We start from the raw sequence: 15,576 nt of genomic DNA, 5'->3' as shown, positions 1-15,576 counted from the left end.
AAGACACACACACACACACACACACACACACACACATACAGTGGAGACCAGAAATAGTCCCAAGTTTAGGGAAAGAAGGAGAGGATGAAAGAATTAAAGAAAGCTTAGCTATCATTGCATCTCTGAGAAGGGACCATGTCCTAGGGGTGAGTTTGGGTGCAGAGGGAGCTATGTCCTTATCCCAGAGAAAAGACCAGGGAGGAAGAACACACAGCATAATGCAGAAGCAGGAGAGCTGTCTATGTGGTGTGTGTCTAGGCAGATGATTCTCAGACAGCCTCACAGGGTTTCTCCCAAGGAGTTTCTCTCAACATGGCATGGAGAGACAAGGCTGATGTGGATGCAAGCAGAAAACAAAGCAGCAGCAATTCCTACCACCCAGAGGGATGCAGCAGCAAAAGGATATTTCATGTACATCCAGGAGCAACCCTGGTAGCTGGCAAGCATTCAACATTCTTGCAGGTTGGACACAAGTACACACAGGAGAAACCTGAGACATGTGTCAATCAAAGCCCAGACAGAAATTCAGATGTATCCATTAGAGTCCAGGCAGGAGAACAGAAATGGCTCTAGGGATTTCAAAGAGAAAGGACTTAATAAATAGAACAGGTTAAACAGGTATTAGAAGGCTGAAAGAGCAAAAATGAGGCACTGAATCATGCAAATATTAGTAATTTTAAAAAGAAAAAAAAAGGAAAAGGAAAATAAGAAAAAGGAGAACAAAAGGAAAGAGGTGAGGTTACCTGCATCTGGAAGTTTAGAGGAGGGCATAGTTGTTGCTTGAACTTCTGAGACTGCTGCTGGTGGTTCCTCTCAGGGTGGCGGGGTTGGGGGGTGGGGGAGAACATGGCTAATGCTGGGAATGCAAAAGAACCTGGAGGCTGGAGCCACAACCCTCTTCTTTTGCTTGAGGGATGCTGAGAGGAACTGGAAATATGTGAAACATCGTCTTCCCCTCCTCCTTCCATTGAATTCCCACAAATGTCTCCCATTGTCAGAAGCCAATTAGAAGCCAGCAGGCAAAGAGTTATGAGAAAGATAGTTTGCAGATCTCCAGGCCCACCATCACACAATACAGAAGAATGGGCATCTCTGCAGATGCCAACATCAATAAATGAAAATCCAGGCACATGTTCCCCAACATAGCTTGGTGCTACATAAGCCCTCCCCACCCAACTCTGAGACATAGTTACCACCCAAGAAGACCCTAAGTGGGCTGAGATCAAATTCCTGCCACGTTTAAAATGAAGGCTAAAATATAGAAATTATATCACGTTACGGAAAATAAAGTGACATTTCTCATATGTCCAAATTGGCAGACAGACATTCATACCTACTACACTTAAAAACTATATTTCAGCTACTTCCCATCTCCATCATAGAGGATTCAAAAAGACCAAGATACTTAAGAAAATTTGAAATAACTCAATAATCCCCCATAAAAGGCAGAAAAGAATAAAAATAAAAAGGAAACATGGACATGTGAGTTGTTGCCAAAGTCTAATGTAAGTTTCCAAAGCTATCCTTTCTTCAACATTGTATTTTCTTAATTTCTTTCACGTCAATGGCTATTTGGAGAAAGAGCACTAAGATGATATTTAAGTTTGTGTTTAGTCTTCCTTCCAAGTCCAGTCATGGTGTTCTTGCTGTCAATAAAGTTATCTGTGTACGTAATATTAGGATCTTTTATCTTCTCACCATATACATTCTCCCCGGACATTATCATCTTCTATCGTAATTTCAACTATCATGTCTTGTGGCGAAGACCAATAGCCATCTAACAAAATTCATTTTAACTTTGTCTTGGTTATATATCTCTACATGGAGTTGGCAAACTTTTTCTGCAAAAGGCCAGATAGTAAATATTTTAGTCTATGCAGTCCATCCGTATAATCTCTGTTGCAACTACTCAATTGTGCCTTTGTAGCATGAAAGCAGCCATGGACAATATGTAAACAAACAGGCATGACTGTTCCAATAAATGTTTATTTACAAAAACAGGAATGGGGCTGGACTAGTCCTGAGGGCTGTAGTTTGCTAACCCTTGACCTAGATTAAATTTATCACCCTTTCTGTTTGTAGCTACGTGATTAAGTTCACTCCTCAGTGGAGGAGTGGAAGTGATATTTGCTGCTTCCAGATTTTACCAGTAAGAACTAGCCATGCCCTCGCCTCCATGCCATGTCCTCTTCTACCAGCTGCATGAGGTGATGATGAAGTGCTAGGGCAAGGATTCTCAACCTTGGCACTGTTGACATTTGGGGTCAAATAATTCCTTATTGTGAGGGGCTGTCCTCTGTGTTGTAGGATATTTAGCAGATCCTTAGCTTCTTTGCACTAGATGCCAGTAGCATCTCTCCTAATTGTGACAACCAAAATTGTCTCTAAACATTGCTAAATATCTCCTGGGCGACAAAATCACTCCTAGGGAAGAACCACTGTCTTAGAGATGCCAGAAACACAAGAGAGAAAGTACCTGGATCCTGAAGAACCATACGGAAGAGAAGTGCACATTACTCTGATCTAAACTTCCATTATGTTAAACCGCTGAAACTGTGGAGGGGCAGGAGGGTCTATTGTCATATTTGTTAGCCTAGCCTAACACAAGGTGATGAGTTACAAATCCATCTCTTTATCCCAGAATATTGACCTGCACTCCAGATACTTGTAATCAAATTCTTATGGGTATCTCCTTCTGAAAAACAGCATCTTCAAACTCAACATATATCAAAATATGGATTCCTAATCATCCCCTCCCTCAATCAACTCTTATTCCTCCTGAGTTTTCTATTTCTGTTAATGATGTCTTCATACAGTTGCCCAAGACAAAAACCTGTAAGTCATCTTAAATGTTTCCCTATCTCTACCCCTTACTTCAGTTAATCACCAGGTTCTGACAAATTAATACCATAATATTATAATAAATTAATTTGTCAGAGCCTTGTGACTGGCAGTATGAAGCAGCCATTCTCTTAGTTCAGGGCACCATCAACTCATAATTGCATCATTGCAATAGCCTCCTAAGTGGTTTTCCTGCCTGCAGTCCTGCTGTTCTTTATTCCATTCTCCACCCTGTAGAGAGTCATTCTAAAAAGTAAATCTGATTTGCACATCCCAAATAAAACTTTTCATGGCTTGCTGTTGCCCTTAAAATAAAGTCAAACTCTTAGAAGATTTACAAGATCCTCCTGACCTGGCCTTCTCTTTCTCCTCCAGCCTCCTCCAGCTTTATCTTGTATCTCTGCTTCCCCCTTCACATTCCCTCCTCCTCCTCACCACATACACACTTCATGGTCCAGGTATGTTAAGCTTCTTTGAATTCCTGAAGACCTCCACAATCTAAGACTTTGCATATATAGTCCTCTTAACTTGGAACATTATGTTCTACCTAACCTCCTTCACCAAGTAAGCTCCTACTTATCTTTCAGGCACCAGCTTAAAAGTTACTGATTCAATGCAACTATATGAGTTTTCTATTGCTACATAACAAATTATCATAAACTTAGTAAGGTAAATCAGCATCCATTTACGAGTGTACATTTCTATGGGTCACAAGTCCAGCCAGGCTCAGCTGAGTCTCTGCTTAGACTCTTGGAAGGCTGAGCTCAAGACAACAGCCAGCCTGGGCTCTTATCTGGAGCCTCTAGGGAAGAATTCACTTCCAGTATTCCCAGTTTCCACAACCACAAAATGAGGACAATTATAGAATTTGCATCATTAGGTCGTTTTAAAGGTTAAATGAAATTTTCCATGTAAAACAATAACAAGAGTGCCTGAAACATAGTAAGGGCCCAAATGATGTTAGCTGTTAATATTACTGCAAATGTTGGAACAGTTAGTATTAAATATCATTAGGTTTTGAAGAGATCCATGTATCTTGCCTACCATTGTATTCCCAACAACTAGCCCAGTGCCTACTTGGCATATGGTCAAGAGGAATGAATGACGGGAAAATGAATGAAATGGAATTCAAGGACCAATCCAAGGTCTATAAAGAAAATATGTAATATTCTCTGGAAGAGATGGGACAACCATAAGTTACTGGAAGCCCCAGAAGTGTTCTCAGATTCATAGTGCCAGAGTGACAAGTGATAGGCAAAATATATCTCGTGCATTGACACAGAAAGTCATTATCACCCTCAGTCTCCAATGTATAAATCCCGTAAGCACATGTTAAAACTAAGATTTTAAATACAAGAATAATGAAAAATAAAACTGACAACTTATTGTCTCATCTACAGCAAAGCATTCTTTGTGCAAATCATTGCATCCTCAAACAGCACTGAAATGGGTATCAATGCTTATTGTTTCTAATTATCCTAATTATCTATTTGAAGCCTACTAGCACAGTCAAGATGGTATTTTTTTTCTGAAAGTAGTTGTGGGGGTATAGAAAAACTACGTTTCCTTCTGGCTTCATAAATGTCTTCTCTAATTAGTTAACTTCCTTTTTATAGTGGATCAGTTTTTGTTTTCTTAATGAATGACAGAATTCCACTGAAAGTTATCTTTTATCCTAGAGGTTATAAAGCTATTATAATGATTTTGAGACAGAAGACTGTTGTAATGGTTTTATTGAAAGGGTTTTGGAGAAGATTGCCCGGGACTTCCTTAGAACATGGAGGAAAAAGCAGTACTATGCTCAGAGCATACTGCGTATGATTTGCCCCTTTGTCCGGCTAAACTTACACTGTATATAAGCACGTATTTCATTGCCGCATGGACATATAACTCCTAGAACACACAATGGTAACTTTGAAAATCCCAGATTTCTTTGCAAATTGATCAAGCTAAAATTCTAACCATAAGCAATAAATCATATTTAATCATCAAAGATGTTCTTGAACCCAGAAATCTTTTTAATAAAATTCTCTCACAGTCTTTGCCGGAATGGAGACCAACTAAATTCATTCATTCACTCATCCACTTACTCAACAAGTATTTATTGAGAACTTAGTATATGCCAGTCACTATGCTAAACATATAATAGAAGATGCTGAATGAGTTTAGCACTAGACCACTAAATCTTAGTCAAACCTTTGTTTTCATTGTTCCTGTTTCTTTAAGGTTCATATTAATTTCAATTTCTAGATTTGAGAGCTCATGCTCATTTCCAGTGGCTATAAATAGTAATTCTCACTATGTACTAATTTTTGAGTAAGTCTTTGGTCACAGACAAGAAATGCTTTATTTGATTCATTTATTCATTTTTGCCCCTGGAGTTTTCAAAAATAAGATTTAATATAGTTTTCAGGAACTTCTACAAATAAGAAAATACTATAAATTAGAAATAACTGAGAAATAAAAAGGCAAATTAATGGTAAAGTTATAAAATAGGGCCAGAAATAGTAAAAAATAGAGTTATGAGTATTTGCTACATATAGGTGGTAACACATATAACTCTGAGCTTTCTAATAGCCATTGCAAAATGGAAAAGTTGATTGTTTACTCATTCACTGTGTTTCTGTCTAAGACTAAGTGAAACCAATTGCTCAGCAGAAACGCAACTATTTCTCACACTTAGATTAGAAAAAAAAAAGTTTTCAAAAGAATCCTTGGAAAAAGAACTATGAACAACATTCTTTCAACAGATTAGAGTTTCTCAATCTCAGCACTTTTGACATATCGGCTGTGTAATTCTCTGCTGTGGGTGCGTGTCCTGTCCATTGTAGGGCACTTGGCAGCAATTCCTGGACTCTCCACTAGATGATGGCAGCAACCCTCCCCAAGCTGTGACAACCAAAACTGTCTCCAGATATTGCTAAATGTCCCCCTGGAGGCCAAAATCCTACCATGCTATGTCCTGCTCATTAGGAACCACTGTAGTACATCCAACAAGGAGAAAGACTGTTTCTTAGACAAACGGCATTGTATCAAAACACAGTTCAGTGAAAACAAGACCCTTCTTGGTCAGAACTATAGTCCAGTTATTTAGTCCTCTACTGGCCTGACTTAGTCCAGGGTTATATTTAGGGAAACTAAATCCACAAATCAGGGCTTTAAGAAGACTGTCCCTCTCAGCTGACCTTCTGATAGACATTGGGTTGCAATGACTTCAAGATCGTCCTTCTAGGTAAATACTATTCCATGCTGCATTTTTTGATTGCACTGATGGCCCTAATTTCCCCACCTTCCTGTACCCATACCCTTTGATGGTGCCCTCCCACACCAGCTCTGGGCTTTAGCCATGCGGCTTTCTTTAGCCAATGGGAAAGTAACAATTTGATGCAACCAGAGGCTTGAAAAAGCACTTGCTTGTTCTCTGTCTCTTTCTCTTGAATTCTTCCCTTTGCCTAGAGGAGCTATCCAGGCCAGCCTTCTGGAGAAGAAACTTCGTGGAAAAGAGACGAGTTACCAGCCAACCTGCCGGGTGATCATCTGTTCATGCCAACCTGCTCAAGCCAGATGCACGAGCAAGATCAATCAAGCACAGCAAAGCTGGATCCAGATCAGCAGAATGGCCTGGGCAACTCTTAGACTTACAAGAAGTAATAAATGGTTGTTGTTTACATTCACTGAGTTTTGGGTTGACTTGTTACCCATCACTTGTAAGTGACACAGTTGTCAATTAAAATCTGCTATCCTGGAAACAGGTTGACATCCTTTTTGAAATCTGAGGGGCCAATGAAGAACTTCTCACCTTTGCTCTCAGTGAGCTGACAATGTGTCTGCTGGAAATGCTCTATGCAGTCACCAAAAGCATTGACGAGTGATCAAAGCATGGAACTGTTTCACAGTTTAATGTAACCAATGTATTTGTAAGTTTTTGGAGAATAATTTCTAATAAAATATATGCTGGTTTGAGCAAACAAATTTTTCAGCTATGACTGAAAAGACCAACACTGTCTTTCCATTCATTGAACAAATATATATTGATTTGCTCCCCTGAGCTTAGCACTGTGCTGCATATGTGGTGCTAAGCAAAATAGACAGGGTCCCTGTACCCATGGAGCCAGAGGGGGAGAGCAGCACGGGGGGCCACATACCAGATGAATTTAAAGCAGAGACTGAGGCCAAGTTGCCTGGATTGTGACCTCGGCCTGGCCATTTTCCTGTAAGGTCTCTGGCTTGTGTAAATATATACTTTAAGATTGGGTGTAACTTCAGGGAAATTACTCTCCATGCCTTGTTTTTCTTATCTGTAAAATGAAGATGATTATACTAACAGTACTACCTTGCAGGATTGTTGTGAGTTTGTGCAAAGTGCTTCCCAGAGAGCCTAGCACAGAGAAAGTCATTTTGGAGGCAGTTTTGTAAAGGGTCAGGGGTGAAGAAGGTGCTGGAGTCAGACTGCTTCCATTGGAATTTGGCCTCAAGCACTTTCCTAGCTGTGTGCCCTGGGAAAGTTCCGTGATGTCTCTAAATCCCGTGTAAGATGGGATATGTAATAGAGCGAGAATTAGAGGAGACAAACCATGCATAGTACTTAGCATATGCCTGACTCACAGTGAATGCTCATTCACTTATCTATAATGTTATTAAAATTAATTAACAAATACACCAATTGTAAGTGCTATTATGAAGACAAAATGGCAGAGATTCAATTTAGGCAAGGAAGGTAGGGCAAACCTCTCTAATGGAAGGGAGAATGACCTGAAGGATGAGTAGTAGTTAACCAGTCCAAGGAGAAAGGGAAGAGCGTTCCAGGTGGAGGAATAGCATGTGCTGAGCACCTGAGGAAGGAGAGAGTCTGGTATTTGTAGGAACTGTCAGAAGTCAGTGAGATTGCTCTGCAGTGAGCCAGGGGCAGGTGAGCCAGCACTAGCGGGTAGAGATGAGGCTGCAGAAATATTCTCAGCCATGTGGCCCCACTGAAGATCCTGTGTTTCTTCATAAGCACAATAGGGAAGCAGTGAGGGTTTTTATTCCAGAAAGTGATGAAACCAATTGGAGTTTTCAGTCCATGAGAACTCTTAATAGATCCCCAGTAGACCTCTTATCCCACTCCTTTTTTCTTCAGGCTCCCTTTTAGTTGGAAACAGGGTGAGTGATTGGGAGAGCTTGGAAATAAGTGTTTTAAAATCTTATTAGGAAAACAGATGTGTGCTGGTGGAACCACATGGACAAGGAGCATTGGGAAGATCCTGAGGGGATGCTGTAGCACTTGTCCAGCCGCAGCCCCCACCCTGACCCTCAGACACACAAGTGAGCCAGATGATCCTCATCTTCAAAACCCAGGGTCACTGAAGCCCTCAGGGAAGACACCCAACCAAAGATCATCACAAAGCCTCCTCTTTTAGTGTTCAAGGTTTCTAGTTCCCTGGAAGGAGGAATGTTGATAGTGGATCTGACAGCCAGTTGACTTGCAGGCATTAGCTACATCACATTTTATCTTCAACGTGGATTCCTTTGAAAGTGAACTTGACATTTTAGATGTATTCCACGTATCTGTGGAAATAATAGTCATGTGGTCTTGTTTGTTTTGGTCTTTTTTAATTGAGACATAATTGACACATAACATTACAGGAGTTTAAAGTCTACAACACAATGATTCAATAATTGGATATTTGGGGAAACGATTACAGTAAATCTAGTTAACATCCATCATCATACATAGTCAAGTGGTTTGAACATGTCTGTGAACTGAACTTAATTTTCCATATAGACAAGGTTCAAAATTTCCCTGCAGAGCAGTGAAAAGAACAATACTAGAGACTAAATGTGTGTTAAATAAAAACTAATCTGGGCTTAGTTAAGGAGAAATTTCATTCAAAGGGATGGTTGCAAGAAAGGAGCAGGGCCTACTGCAATAGGGAGAACCTCCAACTGTAAGGCCTGCAGGGTCTCAAAGGTCAAGCAGAAAAGGACTTCTCTTTAATATGGAGGGGAAAACAAGGCTAGAGAGAATCTGGAGGGGTGAGAGGGAGGACAGGAAAGTCTTTCCTTTTGGTCTGCCTGTTCTTGGATGGGGTGTTCTTGGAGGGGATGGCCCAGCATGAGAGTTAGTCACAGTTACAAACATTGATGACATCAGTATAAAAATGCTAAGCCTGCCTTCTTTTTAGAGAAAACCTGGAAAAGCTACTCCTATTTAAATCCTTGAGGTTGGGGCCAGCGCCGTGACCAAGTGGTTAAGTTTATGCACCCTGCTTCCGTGGCCTTTGGGTTTTGCAGGTTGAGATCCTGGGCGAGGATATGGCACCGCTCATCAAGCCATGCTGAGGCAGCATCCCACCTAGCAGACCTAGAAGGACCTACAACTAGAATATACAACTATATGCTGGGGGACTTTAGGGAGAATAAGAAGAAGGAAAAAAAGATTGGCAACAGGGGGCTGGCCCTGTGGCCGAGTGGTTAAGTTCGCGTGCTCTGCTGCAGGTGGCCCAGTGTTTCGTTGGTTCGAATCCTGGGCGCGGACATGGCACTGCTCATCGGACCACGCTGAGGTGGCATCCCACATGCCACAACTAGAAGGACCCACAACGAAGAATATACAACTATGTACCAGGGGGCTTTGGGGAGAAAAAGGAAAAAAATAAAATCTTAAAAAAAAAAAAAGATTGGCAACAGATGTTAGCTCAGGTGCCAATCTTAAAATCAATCAATCAATCCTTGAGGTCATCTAGATTTACAATTTATTTGTTTATCCAAAAAAGAGAGGACAAGGGATTTTGGGTAAAATTCATATGTGAAGTTGAATCTTTCAAGTGTGATTTTTTTTCCTAAAAAAATCCTCTTCCTACCTAAGTAAGCCATTGGTCTTGTCTCCTATTCTATTTTAAAATACTTTTATCTATGCAACCCCCCAAAACTGGATGTTTTCTATGTTTCACAAGTATATCATTTCTCATTTTTCAAGTTCATGACAATCATGGCATAAGGAACTAAATATATGTTGCATGAAAATACTGTAACATTAAATTTCAAATTAATTGTAATAATTAAATATTATCTATGTAATCACAAAGGATCCCTAATCTCACTATCTGTTAAAAGTTTGGCCAGAAAATTCTCTGTGACCATTTCTTAAGAGCTACCACCTTAACAATTTTACAAGTTAATGTTTGAGGAGTAATTTATTTCCAAGTATATTTTATCATACCTATTTCTTATCTTTTTACATAAGCACATAAATTCAACATAAACAGAAAAGTCAGGCTTAAAGTTTGCTAAAAGGTGTAACAAACGTCTAGCAGTCATAAAAGGGAGTATATAAAACCCTCAAACCTCCCAGCCTCACTGAGAACATGTCTGTAAATGGGACCAAACTGTGCAGATCTAACGCACTGAGGCCAGCTGTTCACAAAAGCTCACCTGTGCAGACCCACTAAGCATATCTCCAGACATACTATTTCTCACAGAAGAAGCAGGTGAACTTTCAGTCTTATTTGGCCATGTAATAATTTTGTGGCCCATGCTGTAAGTTGACTAAAACAAAGGCAAATCTGTTGGGAGACAGTGCTCGATGGGTCTCCTGTGTTTCTACATGTCTTGTGCAATGACTATTTTGGTCTGAACTAGCTTTTCAAGGATGTTTGTACTGTGAACAGTTGTGGGAGATAGAGATGATGTCTCCTTCTGGAGCAGAGAGTAGTCATGCTTTTGTTTACTGTCCTTTTTAAAAGATTCGTGTTCCATAAGCTTAGGTTTCCTTTCTTATAACACAATCCACTACCTGTATAGGTATCAACAAGCCCTCTTTACATTGTCTTTCGGGAATTAGAAGCTGATACCAATGCTTACACTCTGGCTTCCACTATTACCGTGAGTAATAAAGTCCTTTGTCTCTGACCTAGGAGTCTCATGTCTTCTGCCAGCTTATGTGAAACTGTGGCAGGCTTTGTTAACTTGCAAGTTAGACAAAATCTCAGACCCTCCACAGTTCTGGACAAAACCATTGTCTGAGGACTTCTCTTTAATTTACGCCTTCAAATTAACCTTGTTGTGTGGGGAAATTTAATCTATTTGTCACTGATGTATCCCTATCACCCAACACAGTGCCTGACATGAAGCATTCATTTAAACATTGATGAATAAAAGAATGAAATTAAAAGTATTCTTTGGAAAACACCTGTCTAATACAAGGTCCTTACAAAAAAAAACGTTTCTTCTATCCCAAAAGTAAGAGTTCATAAAGCAGAAAATGGTACCCAGTATCAAAGCATACCCAGAAAATATTTCTCAAAACTTTAAGCAGTTGCATTTAAATGAATGTTAGTAGGTCATCAATAAATATTAGTCAAATAAACAAAGGCTAAATAGAGGGGCAACATTATAATTCTTCATTTCATTTCTCTATTCACTATGAGCTCTATTGTGGCCCATTCTTCTTCCTACCCACTGTTTCCCCAAACTCCAGTTTCACCTCCATCATGGAGAAGGAGCTGCTGAGTGTCTCCAACACCAGGATCCCTCGAGGAGTTGTGATCTGGGGGAATGCTTGGATTTTCTTATTCCCTTTCCTTTCTGTCTCCCTAATTGGAAATTGGCACAGACCATGATAACCGCAGGGGAAGGAGGGACTAGAGTGGGCAGATCTTTGTGGATGATAGAGATGTGCACATGTGATTGAGAGGGTGTGGAAATACGGTCAAACAGGTCATGAGATCAAAGGGCGAGGGCTGAGAAAACTTTTTGCAAATCCTAACACATTCACAGGTATGGCACAAATAAATGAGGTTTGGGGGAAAAATGTACAGAGGTTGGGCTCTGGAAAAGGATCTCTGTCCTAAAAACACTTTTTAAAGTTATTTTTTAAAATGTTTCTTGGATAACTGATAAGTAACTAGTAATTATAGGGCACACATTTATCTGACTACTGAATAGTTTAGTACCTATAAGGCATAGATTTACTTTGCAAAATAAACTAGTAGCCATAGGGGCAGATTTATAGTTCTACAACCCATTTCACAAGGAAATACAATATGATTAAATATCATTTAAATATAGAAGATAATTAATGAAGATACTTGAAAATGACAGGATTATGTGGTGATGAATGCTTTGAGTCCTGTACCAATTACCAATTCCCTGAAGAAGAAAAAAGTTACAATGAGAAATCATTTTTTATTCTTATTTCTAACAGGAATTAATGTAACCCCCACTTTTCCTCTAAATTTGTTTTCACCAAAAACTCACATTACTCTGTCTTCAAACACGTCTGAACACAGTACTTCCTTTCAAAATATCAGCAGTAGCTCCCAAGGCTTTTATAAGCCAGAGAGCGTATTCTACTGCCCTCTGCTGGAAGATGGAACGAGTTATCGCCCATCAATTAGATTGCAAGAGCAAGAGGAGAAAGTGGCTGCTCTCTCTATAATTCATTCAACAACTATTTATTTATCACCTGCCAGCTAATATAGATGATAGATAGATAAATAGATAATAGAGAGATAGAGAGGATATTATTCAGAGACAAAACTGAGTATCTACATTCAGCAACTACGTTAGGTCTATTTACAGAACTAAGTTAAACTTTTACAAACCTGCAAAATAAAACTAGGATAACACTTTAAAAATGATAAGCATTTGACAAGTAGAGGACGTGGAAGGAGATGACCCTAAGCAACGTGCAGATAATTGATAAACTGAAGCTTGTCGGGGAGGCAAAAGATCTAGGTTAGAACACAAGAAAATTGGTGTCAAATAAATAAACAAAGAATAAATGGATGGGTAAAGAAGACCTTGTCCCAACATTCTAATTCTTTCTTACATTTCTCTATTTACTTATGAGCCCTACTGGACCGTGAAGTCCAGGAGAGCACTTGATACACTAGGTAGTAAACAACTGCATTGCTTTGTGCCTCAGTTCACCCACCTTTAAAGTTTTTACTCCAACAATACAAGCACACCGAGGGTGACAAATAAACAGTGTGTGTTTGTGTGGGTGAACCTTCTTAAAATATGCATGTTATACTTAATTTCATATTTTTGGGGAACCATGGATTTAATTCTGTTTCCAGAAGGTTTATGTGAAATACAATGGCTTAAAATTTTAATTGGTCCTAGTTTGGGAACATGTTGGATCCTCCCTTGCCAGGTGCTTTCAAGTCTGAATGATGCATCTTGACTCACAGAGTTGAGTCTGGGCTCGAACACTGGAATAATGCTATTCCAGTCATTGGGCAAGGAAGTAGCATGGGTTTCAGATTCAAACAACTTGAGTTTGAATCTCACCTCTAACAAAATATGCAATAACTGTTCAAGCAAACACTTGCATAATATGTACCATTTGTCACAGCCCCATGAGGGAGGTACCATCATAATCCTCATTTTACCAACGAGGAAACTAAGGAACAGAAAGTGTCAGGTAACTTTCGGTCACTTAAGTCACAGAGGTAGTAAGCGGTGGTGTCTCTTCCCTGAATCATATTATCTTCATTTATAGAATCATAGTAAAGAAACACAGCTTGCTGGATATGGGGGAGGTTTGGTAAACATACCTAAAAAGCATGAAGCACAGATCTTGGTACCTAGTAGTTGCTGAATAAAATTGTGGGTAGTATCTTGTCCCTTAATGACTTTGTGCGTATGGACTACCTGTCATTTATCCAGTATTTTTTTTTTAAGATTGGCACCTGAGCTAACAACTGTTGCCAATCTTCTTTTTTTTTTCTGCTTTTTCTCCCCAAATCCCCCCAGTACATAGCTGTGTATTTTAGTTGTGGATCCCTCTAGTTGTGGCATGTGGGACGCTGGCTCAGCATGGCCTGACGAGTGGTGCCATGTCCGCACCCAGGATCCAAATCAACGAAACCCTGGGCCATCGAAGCAGAGCCTAAGAACTTAACCACTCAGCCACGGGGCCAGCCTCATTTATCCAACTTTTAGCAGCAATGAATCACTCAGTAAGGCCACTACAAAGTCTTCTCCAGAATTCAGTGCTAGAAGAACCAAAAGACCACCTTTCCCAGACCCTTCATTTTAGAGGTGAGAATAACAATGCCTAGAGAACTTAAAATGTTTGTCCCAAGAAGTGCCGAAACTGGACCCCAGAACTCCTCACTGTCAGATTGGTTTGTCATTTCCATTGCTCTGTATTCTCTCCTCAAATGGCTTGTTGTCTGACGAGCCCCACCACCCTAATGTTTTATGTGGAATTCTAGACTGCTTTTTTTGTGAGCTCAGATCTTAAACCTAATCAAGTCACATGTCAGGTGAAAAAGCACAAGGAAAATAATTACAGAACACCTCCCCTATTAGATTACTAGACCTCATGGCATCTAACAAGTAAAGGTTTCCCCTTTCCTTCCTTGATTCAGACATCCTTTCTTTCTCCTTTGTCAAAATAACAACTCTGAATTTCCATACGGTCACATTTATTCTAAAGGAAGTTTCACACTCAAGCACACACACACACCATTCCCTACAAAACTTCATAGGACTACATGAATCTGAATTTTCTGGAATCTTTATTAAAAGGAAAATCCCTAGGTCCTGTGCCTGATTTACCGAATCAATATTTTTAGGGGTGGAGCCTGAGAATTTGTATTAACTTTGCACTCCCCATTAAAGCGCTTTAAAGTTTGAAAACTACCATTTTAGAGCAGAGAGCTAAGGTCAAACACAGAGGGCAGCAAAGTACACCTCTGGAGCTGCATTCCCAGGACTGGGGAGTCTGTTTTGATTCCCTGGGTTTTTCCTCTACTCCTCCAACCCCTCCCCACCCACCCCTCACCATAGTGACTCTCTCTTTTTTGCCTTTTCTCATCTTGGTAAAAATGGGATCTGTGTAAGCTAGAAGATGCTTATGCATTTCAGATGAGTATTGATGAAAGTGTATAAGTACGTGCTAAGAATTGTTGGGTTTAATCACGTTTCTTAATTGATTGCAGCATATTTAGATTCAATATCATAGTTCCTTTCCGACACCAGCCAAATCTCCATGAAAATCACTAGGCAGTCTGGGGTGAGTTAATCACATGGACTAAAGTCATCTTAGGACTTTGTAGGGTTACTGGGTTCTAAGGACTCTTCTCCAGCCAGCCTGCCGAGAAAATGGCCCAGCGGAGAAAAAGCAGCACAGAAAGGCACACCTACCCACCTCAAATAGCTCAGGCGCTGCCAGAGAATCCAGGATAAAGGAGAGATGGGTGGTGGGGGTGGGCAGGCAGGAGATGGAAAGGCTAATTGAAAGGGTGGAGGAGGCCCATGAGAATGTGACCAGCTGGGAGAAAATGGAGTCCCCGTGGAGCATTGGAAGAGAGAACAATACCCTTCTTTCATAGGTACCATGGCTCCCCAGTTCTTCCTTTCCTCTCACCTATACATGACCAAGTGGGTTACACACAGCCATAAGATGGTTTACCTTTCCCCTACCTGAGATTGTGTACACAACCAGAGTGACTATGAAGGTGCAATTTTCCCACCCCCAGCCCTCACATCTTCACTAATGGGGCAACCCCATGATTTACCTAGGTCTGGACAAGCCCACCCTATTTGAACACGTTATTTATTTTAAGAATCTATATGTCCCAAATGCATAGAACAAGTGGAAATCAATTTATTCTCATGAGCCATTATTTGGAAGCCATGAAAGTTCCAGAGACCACAGTGGAGATGTATTAGAGTTGTCACTTTTGACTCATAGAGCACTCAGGCAAGGCAGGTGTCCTTCCTGCAGTTTCTGTAGTTTTT

Source organism: Equus quagga, chromosome 15 (assembly GCF_021613505.1).
Source record: "Equus quagga isolate Etosha38 chromosome 15, UCLA_HA_Equagga_1.0, whole genome shotgun sequence".
Classification (NCBI taxonomy): Eukaryota; Metazoa; Chordata; class Mammalia; order Perissodactyla; family Equidae; genus Equus; species Equus quagga.
The sequence above is the reverse complement of the archived record's forward strand: the minus strand, read 5'-3'. Positions refer to the sequence as shown.